Genomic DNA, 11,416 nt, shown 5'->3' with positions numbered 1-11,416 from the left:
ATTGTATTAGAAAGATATTTAACATCAATACCTGTTAGAGCATATAAGTTTTCTCTCAGTTCTTTCCGTTGCTCTAGCCATAACCTAATGCTTGAAGAAGGTAGAAAAAATGGTCTTTCTAGGGATGAACGCTTATGTCCATTTTGTGTAGTCCGTGTAATTGAAACTGAGTATCATTTCTGCATTGAATGTCAAATTTTACTCAGATCTGAGAAATAGTCTTATACCTAAGTATTACCATCTACAACCTTCATTTAATAAATTTGCGAAAATGAACATGTTATTGATAAATTAGGTAAATATATTTTTCTTGCTTTTAAGAAACGACAGCAGTTTTCAAATGTATGCAATAATTTATTTGTTTCACTATGTATATCACTTGCATTATCTGGCGCCTGCTATTGTTGTAATCCACTGTATCCATATTGTATAATGGGCCGGTGGCCTCTTTACTGAAATACACTCACTCACTAATATGATAATCAATTGAGATATATGTACAGCATGCTAAACGACAAATGAAAATGTGACCCACGCCGTCGGGGTACGACATGCAATGAACCAAGTCACTGAGTCTGACAACATTATGCATGCAGTCGCCCCTTACCACCAGCTGACGGGGTACGACACGCAATCTACCAAGTCACTGAGTCTGACAACATTATGCATGCAGTCGCCCCTTACCACCAGCCGTCGGGGTACGACATGCAATGAACCAAGTCACTGAGTCTGACAACATAATGCATGCAGTCGCCCCTTACCACCAGCTGACGGGGTACGACACGCAATCTACCAAGTTACTGAGTCTGACAACATTATGCATGTAGTCGCCCCTTACCACCAGCTGACGGGGTACGACATGCAATGAACCACGTCACTAAGTCTGACAACATTATGCATGCAGTCGCCCCTTACCACCAGCTGACGGGGTACGACATGCAATGAACCACGTCACTAAGTCTGACAACATTATGCATGCAGTCGCCCCTTACCACCAGCTGACGGGGTACGACATGCAATGAACCACGTCACTAAGTCTGACAACATTATGCATGCAGTCGCCCCTTACCACCAGCTGACGGGGTACGACACGCAATCTACCAAGTCACTGAGTCTGACAACATTATGCATGCAGTCGCCCCTTACCACCAGCTGACGGGGTACGACACGCAATCTACCAAGTCACTGAGTCTGACAACATTATGCATGCAGTCGCCCCTTACCACCAGCTGACGGGGTACAACACGCAATCTACCAAGTCACTGAGTCTGACAACATTATGCATGCAGTCGTCCCTTACCACCTGCTGACGGGGTACGACACGCAATCTACCAAGTCACTGAGTCTGACAACATTATGCATGCAGTCGCCCCTTACCACCAGCTGACGGGGTACGACACGCAATCTACCAAGTCACTGAGTCTGACAACATTATGCATGCAGTCGCCCCTTACCACCAGCTGACGGGGTACGACACGCAATCTACCAAGTCACTGAGTCTGACAACATTATGCATGCAGTCGCCCCTTACCACCAGCTGACGGGGTACGACACGCAATCTACCAAGTCACTGAGTCTGACAACATTATGCATGCAGTCGCCCCTTACCACCAGCCGTCGGGGTACGACACGCAATCTACCAAGTCACTGAGTCTGACAACATTATGCATGCAGTCGCCCCTTACCACCAGCTGACGGGGTACAACACGCAATCTACCAAGTCACTGAGTCTGACAACATTATGCATGCAGTCGTCCCTTACCACCTGCTGACGGGGTACGACACGCAATCTACCAAGTCACTGAGTCTGACAACATTATGCATGCAGTCGCCCCTTACCACCAGCTGACGGGGTACGACACGCAATCTACCAAGTCACTGAGTCTGACAACATTATGCATGCAGTCGCCCCTTACCACCAGCTGACGGGGTACGACACGCAATCTACCAAGTCACTGAGTCTGACAACATTATGCATGCAGTCGCCCCTTACCACCAGCTGACGGGGTACGACACGCAATCAACCAAGTCACTGAGTCTGACAACATTATGCATGCAGTCGCCCCTTACCACCAGCTGACGGAGTACGACACGCAATCTACCAAGTCACTGAGTCTGACAACATTATGCATGCAGTCGCCCCTTACCACCAGCTGACGGGGTACGACACGCAATCTACCAAGTCACTGAGTCTGACAACATTATGCATGCAGTGGCCCTTACCACCAGCTGACGGGGACAAGTTCTAATTGACTCCCTGGGTGATGACAATGTTGTTATTTGGGACTTGCAGATGATTGAATGGGAAATATATGCATTGTCAATTTGTTCAAATTGCGTATTTGTCTTTTGAAATGAGTTGCATATATGGAGTCTATTTATGAAAGATATCAGGTATATGTTAAAAGACCTCTTGAATTCAAACTTTAACGTTGGATATTTCGCCAAAATAATACCATTGAGACATCTTTTCCTCATTAACACTTCTTGCTAGAAGAGTTACGAGCGCTTCAGTGACTATTGATGAAATAATGGATCGATAACCGCATTTTGGCTCACAGAGCTTTCTAGAAACGTGTTGATGCTTCGCATCAAAGTTTTCTTGTTACATTTTTATTTCAAGGCAGCATGCGGGACTTGCCATAAGCGCCGTGCTTGTATTTATCTCGTAAGGACTTTGACCGGCATTTACAAAGTTAATTTGTGTTTTGTATCAAGTGGTTTTCTTTCAGTATTGTTTCTAATGTCGCTCCGCGATCTGTCTTCGTAGCGTCGGTTGAAGAAACGCTTAATGCATAGCGTGAACTTTGTATGAACACCAATAAAGTGTTGAAAGTGCTATTCAGTTTTTTAAGGGTTGTTTTGTTCTTCGATTTCATCAGGTATGATCCTTGTGGAAATGTTGTGTTGAACTCATAGGCTGTTCAACATTATTTATGGCAGTCAACGCCAACAATTCAACAATTATGGAACTGTGTATACTAGCACACATCAGACAAAGGCGATGTATGTAGGTAAAACAAACACGATGGGGATTATCTCTTGGCAAACTTGGGGACAAGTGAGAAGTCACTGTTTTTCCATACTGGGTTGTTCTTAAAAAAGCTGGTCACAGACATGAATTGTTATTTAGGCTTCTCACAATATCAAGATCATAGGTCGCTTTACAGACTCAATATTTGCAATGTTATTTTTGTAGGACAGAAATAGCAAACGTTGGATTGACCGCTTCCTGATGTATTCGTAAAGTTGCAAAGCGAAGAAGAAGGAAGAGATATCCTAACCAAATGTCAACAAAACGCTTACTTTCAGTATCTCAATATGCAAGAGGAGCTACACTATGTTTTAATTGACATTGACCTTATCTTTCAAAACCTGCCAAAGTATTTTGTTAAAGCGTCGTTTAATTTTGTATAAATAATGTTATCCTTTCAATTGTGTATTTTCATGCCTGTTTACTGTTATACATTGTCTTCACTATATGTATATAGTCTCTCATAAATCGATTGTTCATGATTTTATTTTTCATTTATTTTATACTTTGTTTTATCAACTGTACAATGAGTGAGACTTAAATAAACAATTCTGTCTGCCTGTTTGTCTGTCTGTAAAGCATCACAAGTCAGCTAATGAAAACATGGGTCCAACACTGGCGCACCATTGCACTGGTAGTTTTAGGCGCCGTTTTAGGCCACGCCCAAATAGTTTTGTGTAGAAATCCAATTACTGAGCGTGTGATTACGTCACCTTCAACTTTAAATATTTTCCACCAAATTTATAATATGTTCTCTATCTGGTATGGACTTAATTTAATACATCTACGACAACTGATATTTGCAACAAAATCGCAATCATTTTTGTTCACTTTACTTTACTTTTCTCCCACCTTATGTAAAGCAATGTATTTAATGTAATGTAAGATACATTATTCCCTATTTCATTTTGAGAAGTAGAATTTTGTTAGAATGTGAGTAGTATTGGTCTCAAAATTCCCTGTATCGCTGAAGGATATTATTAGTGCCTTTAGTTGTCATATTGTTCTGCTATCCTGACATGACACCGAACTAGGCAACAAAAGATATAACGAGTTTATCATGCCGAAACATTGACACTATCTGGTATCAATTAATATCGCACATGTCATGTCAAAACCGTTTGACGTTGAGAGTGAAAGGGAGACTACTCTTCAAACCTTAGAGGCTAAACCTTGTTGATGATTTTAACTATAATATGTATCAATAAATTCATAGCTCTCAACATAATCAGGGTCTACCTGAAAGCGACGAAGGGGCACGGGTGGCCAGGTCGTCTAAGGCGCCGCAATTCGGCATGCAGAGTTGCGTCCCTTGGGCACGCCAGAAACCTAGGATCGTTGGTCCCAATCCTCATTCGCTCCGATCATGATTGTTTGGCTTCTCAGCACCGTACCCGTGCTCGTGGTTTTCACCATTTAACGTCCAAGACCTGTATCACTTTCCTCCCACATCATGCTGACACGCTGTGATATTACTCGAATGCTGTTCAAAGCGGCGTGAAACCCAAATCGCTCACTCACGACGTCAATTATGACGAGAGTGAGTGAGTGAGTTAAGATTTAACGTCACATCGGCAGTATTTCAGCCATATCGAGACGAGAGGTACATTAATAATACATAGATTTAGACAACATTTAGCTGTCAACGATGGACAGTACAATAACTAGAATATCACAGAGTCTATTTAAAACTAGTTGAGAATATATAAAAGTCATAAGTATTAGTAAACGACACAATATAAAAGGGGCTAGATCGTCAGTGACTAAAGGGAGATCACCATACTGGGGACCATGGGGACTTACCAATTATGACGAGAGATGATTAACCTGGAACATTTCTGATCAGGAATCTTGGAAATCTTGGAACACAGCGTGCTAAAATCTTTGTCGTGCCCAGTTCGTACCTCGCTCTCTATCGGCTGTGTAACGTCGCCCTTTCACCCATAATCATTATTATCCTTTGTGGTGGCAGTTGTAGGTATTCTAGATCGTGGATCATCTTCGAGGCTCCCATTTCCTGTCTTGGTCTCGGCGGCTAACCCTTTAACAGTGGCAAAGGAAGGAGCATCATGCTCGAAAGTGGACACCATGTCTGCATGGATGGCAGTTGTCGTGAGCCCTTCAGTTGGAGACACTTCATGTCAGTGAAAAAGCCAATAATTGCTGTTTAACGCCGCACTCCGCAATATTCAATCTATATGACGGTGGTCTGTAAATAATCGAGTCTGGACGGGTCAATCCAGTGATTGACATCATGAACATCGATCAACGCAATTGGGATACGATGACATGCATCAACCAAGTCAGCGAGTCTTACCACCAAATCCCGTTAGTCGCTCTAACGACAAGAATGGTCGCCTTTTACTGCAAGCATGGGATGCTGAAGACCTATTCTACCCCGGATCTTCACGAGTCAAGTGAAATGGTACCACTGCGCCGCGAATGTACTATGAGCTATGAGATAAAGTAAACTATGTTTATACACACTTATAACGAACAGACGGATATAAGACATTTTTTTTGTTTCCGACCATTTGCTGCACATATGCTTATAACGAACTACGGTTATAACGAACTAAAATGAGTGGTCCCTCTGAGTTCATTACAACTGTAGTTTACTGTATATCCTCAGACCGAATAGTTTAGGTGCATTGGATTGTTTTCATTTCACGGCATTCTTTTGCAGGTTACTCACTCACTCAGAGACATAGTGTCGGTGTTAATGGAGATTCCTCACAATAGTTAAACCAACTATCGACGGATCTGTGACCAAATGACTTCCGTGGCATTCCCCTAGTTTGACTTGTACAATATGGTCCCGTCTTTTTTCAGGTGAAAACTTGACTTGCCTTTGCGTATGTTTCAAACGGCGGCCACCTAAGGGTCAACATATATTCATTTCTGGGCTCATGTTTACATAGTGATTTATTGACACATGCTTATGATGTAGTCGGAATCGTACACCAGACTCAGCAGTTTGTGGAGATTTCGTAGGGTTATGGAAATGGTTCCGTCACTTAAATTTATTCAAATGTGGAACCAAAAATGTCACACTGCTCTACATTGCAATTGAATGGTTCCTGTCACGTCTTTTAAGAAATTTCCAAATACCATGTTTGGGCATCGTGATCAGAAATCAAAATCATCATTCATTAAACAGCTTCTTCTCGGAAGCCTGACCAACCGATCCCGTAAGTCGCATCTTACGACAAGCATAGTCACAAGCACAGAAATCAACTGTTATTATTCAGCAGTAACTTTACCTTCCTGCTGTTCCCAAAAAACTTGTGATTCAAGTGAACAAATAATGTAAAATAACCTATGTTGGCTACGTTTCTAAAACATGATGTGAAAATTGAAAAATATATAAATGAAAGAAAAAATACAATCACGCACAGGTAGAATGTAGTTCATTGAACCTGACGTCACAAACAAATCTGGTATATAAATTGGATATATTTTATTAGAAAATGTTGGTGGCCTGATATTCGACAAACGGTGCGTCAAAACGCAGACATTGTCGATTTGCAATGTCTTAAACGGCATTGTTTTCCCACTTGTTCAAAAATGTCATGGAGGAAAACAGTAAAGCAAAATGCACGTGCTAGTTATGGCATTCGTAACTCGTGTTTGTGGCTATGAAAAGGCAAGTATAAGTCAATAATTTGTCATTCAATTGTCAACATTTTTCAAGTTCGAAAATGCCGAGACTCGGCGCTGCCGATCGCATCGCCATAGGACGTATCCAAAGAGGGGAATCGCAGTCTTCTGTTGCACGCCACATCAACGCCCAAAACAGCACCATTTGCCGCCTTTGGGACCGATACACCAGTTCCATTCCACCGACCGACCAAGATCGCTACATTCGACTGTCACAGCTACGGAGACTGCGGGACGCATCCCTGGTTTGAGGAGGATATTGGAGCAGATGGTCAGGAACCATCTTCGCGAGGCTGGATCAGAAGACCAGTTATCGTCCCTGTTTTGCAACACATACATCGACAGCGACGCTTGTGTTGGTGCCATACCTTACAGCCTTGGAATTTGAGAAACTGGAGACGAGTGTTGCTTAGCGATGAATCACGATTTCTTCGTCACCGGCGAGATGGAAGACAACGTGTTTATCGTGGTCGAAAAGAGCGTTTTGCTCCACATTGTGAGCGTAAATTCGACAATATCGGTAGCGTTAGTGTCATGGTGTAGGGGGCCATATCCTATACCACGAAATCTGACTTGGTTGTGGTTCTAGGAAATGTTACAGCCAGTCCCTACATGAATCAAATTCTTCAACCTCGCCTTCTTCCAATCATTGACCGCCAGAGGGAGCTGATTCAACAGGACAACGCTCCACGTAACACAGCTCGTGTCACGGTAGACTACCTTCAAAATGCCAACATCAACGCTTTGCCCTGGCCGTCGAGATCTCCAGATCTCAACCCAATCGAACACCTCTGGGATGACTTCGATCGACGTGTACGTCAACGTCAGAACACGCTGCAGACACTACCACAACTGGCCAATGCGTTACAAGCAAAATGACGCAGAATTCTGCAGGACAGAATTCGTCCACTTACAGGAGATGAAGAACCGCGAACCGTACTTAATTACAATCGTGATTATTATTTATTTTTTCAATACTTACATTATATTTTCCATAAGCAAAGATAGTAACGCTGGGAAAATGAACAAAATGCAATATCTTGGACAATCCCAGACTAAGTAGAGCCAGCTCTAAATAATTTTTGAAATAAATTATTCACAATCGGACAAGATTTCATGACCATTTCGTACTCAAACGTATCCAGTACATGCCTTTATTTAAACCATAACTCCCCGATGTAGTTGACAATTCCTTAATATACATAAATAAATAAGCGTCTATATCAATCACTCTTAAATAACAACAAAAACAATCCAATTGCCAATGTTTAGTGATCGAAAACTGAACTTGCGGTGTTGACAACAGTCAAAGGTTCTGTATATAGATTAGTAGGAATCTGCATACTATTATTATTTCGTTCTGAATTGTTCAGTTTGGTTGATATTTTGACCGTAAAATTGCTACAAGCGAAAACAAAGTTGACCTTTCAGTTCAAACATACACGAGCATAGAAATAACCAGTATTCATTTACAAATACGACAGTTAGTATTTTTTTAGGTACTCATGTGGTCGCTCTCTGTCCGATGACCTCAAATTGTCCTCAACATCACGAACAATTTAAAAATACGCACAAGCTGGATTCTTTTGGGGTGCTAGTTGCCTAGTATGGTATATTTAGCAAGCAACCAAACTGACATATTATCCGGCTGCGGTCATGACGTTAGTTAATATTTTCAATTTCTGGAAAATAATTACTCGTGTTTATCTTTCTGAATGAACAATGGTCGTTTTTTTCCCTCGGGTACTGTTTGAACATTATAATAAGACATCAATTAAACATTTACCTCTATATATTCGAGGAAAACAGTACTGATGACCCTGCTTGTGTTGCGTCCTCTGCTGAAAGAGAATCGCAAAAACACGGCGCACTCTGTGAGAAGCTCTCATTTAAGAGTAGCGTCCCTTGAAAAAAAATCCGAAATCTACCTGACGTGGTAAGAACGTTGGGTCAAGTATGAAATCCGACCGCGACACTGCCAACCATTGCAAGGTTGGGACAACGTCTGAATGCTATCTGGGATGTGACACTCATTATTTAATTTGTCTACCTACTCGTGGAATGGACCGATGACCTCAAACGTTTACGGGAGCTAGGTCCATTTTAAAATGCATAACTCATGGGTATGGCGATGTTCGTAGAAGTGATTACATCAGATAGTTGTATCATATGTGGATGTCAAAAAAATCAAAATATATACTTGATGTTATTTAATCTTAGACGTACAGATGACCCCATTCCTTTCAACAATGACAAGCTACATGTGTATCTTCACCCCATCTATCCACTAGAGTTGGATAGCACAGAAACAATCGAAAACTCAGGTTCAGTATCATATCTGGATGTATGCACATAACTTCAATAGGATGGCAGCTCTGTTCCATTCTGCATGATAATGAGGATGATTTCGGTTTTCCTATCCCCTTCATGTCTATTTGCTCCTGCTTCTGGCTTCTTCGTTTCCCAGTTAATAAGGAATTCATTTTTCGAATTAACTTTTTAAGCAAGATTTCACCACCAAACGCCTGGTCAAGTCATTCCAGGAATGTTATGATAGACATTCAGAGGAATTTACTCAATATGACACGTTTCTTGTCAAAGCGCAAAGCGATGGATACTATCACTTTTACTGGGATATTTTGTAATAAGTAAGGATAAGATGTATGAATGAACTTCTTTAATACAATTAGGAGCGACGTCTCGGTGTAGGTTCTTCCACCGTTAGCAAGCAAGTGATGTACAGGGTGTGGTTGACCAGTATAAAAACTTGGTTGTTACGTGATGAAGGCTAGGATAGGTCTTCAGCAACCCATGCTTGTCGTAAAAGCATAGGTATGGTCTGATGGAGCTTTCATTATTATTGCTTTGATTTCAATCCATCAATATTTGATGCATATGTCATCATGTAATTAGTTCAACGCTGTCTCACTCAAGAACTTCAACCTGCTCACTTACTCGTACCTCAAACTTCAAACGGATGAGAATGTGTGTTTGAAACTCACAGGAAGCTTCTAGCAAATTTTGGTTCACAATGCCCCGAAATGTTTTTGCGTGTAATCTGACGAATGCGGATGATATTACGGCCACAACTCATTTCTGGTTGAGTTATCTTCACAAAGAATGTTTAAAATTGATCAAACAACTTCTGAGCAAAAGTTGTATGATGCTCTCTAAAATCTTGGTAGAAAGAGCATGCCTTTTTGGACCTCAAAAGTTGGGAAATGTGACCACCAAAGGGTGAAGCTGATTGAATATTGCTAGACATTAATGGATTGTTGACTGTTTGGAAAGTTGAGGTCACCCCTCTTGTCATACAGTCATGTGGAGCGTGTTTGGTCACTATGTTTACACATAGATCTGAATTTGAAACAGATGAGGCGGTCTCTTTGGTCTCTTTTATTTCTAGTGAGTGAGTGAGTGAGTTAACATTTAACGTCACATCGGCAATATTGCAGCCATATCGTGACGAGAAGTTGGTCATAAATAATGCATATATTTAAACTGTATAAAAACCTGTCATCGAAGGACAGTACGATAACTAGCATATCACAGATTAGATTTAAAACTAGTCGAGGCACATTTAAAAGAAGAAAGATTGAGTTGACATCACAATATAAAAATGGGCTTGAGATCGTCCTTTTATTTCTAGTTCAGGTGGGTAAATCAGTGAAAGGGAATTGGCTATTTGAACGTTATTGAACAATATCTGATCACCGGTAAATCTGAAGCTGAAACTGCTTGGCAAAAACCCCTTGTTTTGATTTTGCCAATCCGAGCAGAAATTCCGATTCCGATCCGATTTGTATCAAAACAATCCGTGCCCCAAATTGGACGTTGGTTTGTTTGTTTGTTGTTAAACGCCGCACTCAGCAATATTACAGCTGTGTCACGGCGGTCTGTCAATAATCGAGTCTGGACCTGACAATCCAGTGATTGAACTCATGCGCTTCGATCCATGCAATTGCGATACGATGTCGTGCTTCAAACAAGTAAGCGAGCCTGACCACCCGATCCCGTTAGTCGCCTCTTACGACAAGCATAGTCGCCTTTTAGGGCATGCATGGGTTGCTGAAGACCCATTCTATCCCGGTCCTTCACAGGTTAAAATTGGACGTAGATATGATCAATTAGGAGGTCCAGCATATTGTTTTGATTTCATTTTTTGACAAATGGTCCTGGCCCTCTGATGATAGATATGTAACTTTATCAATGGTCACCAGGTTAGTGACAGATGTCCTTTGGATCAAGGAATGAAGTTTTTACTTCAGTTTCGTTTGTGGGATAGGAGTGCAGAAAGTTGAAAAATCAAATGTTGTGCGAGGAGTGAACTCGGTTCTGTCCCGAGATTGCAAAAAAGTTCTTTGATCAATCAATTAATGCATAAAGGCCTACATACATACAATGGTTATGGTATTCGAGGCTTTGTCAGTTGAAACAACTACAAGCGTTCAAATAGGGCAGCCGACCTTCGGATGATAGGTGACTGGGGCAGAATGGGTATATTCCAGTTCTGTTTCCTCTTTTTCAGTGTTTGCATTCTACCAATACACACATCACGCAACTTTGAAATACATTCAACACGGTCCTCTTATCTCTTTGTATACTTCTACAGCACGTGTCCGTCTCGCATGTGACATTTCCGCATCAGCGACCAAAAATATGTCCAAAGAAATTACCTATTTTGATTAGTACCATGTTTTTTTTAGATTAACAATTGACTTG

Source organism: Haliotis cracherodii, unplaced genomic scaffold, assembly GCF_022045235.1.
Source record: "Haliotis cracherodii isolate W230 unplaced genomic scaffold, xgHalCrac1.p SCAF_25, whole genome shotgun sequence".
Taxonomy (NCBI): Eukaryota; Metazoa; Mollusca; class Gastropoda; order Lepetellida; family Haliotidae; genus Haliotis; species Haliotis cracherodii.
This window is presented reverse-complemented; position numbering follows the sequence as displayed.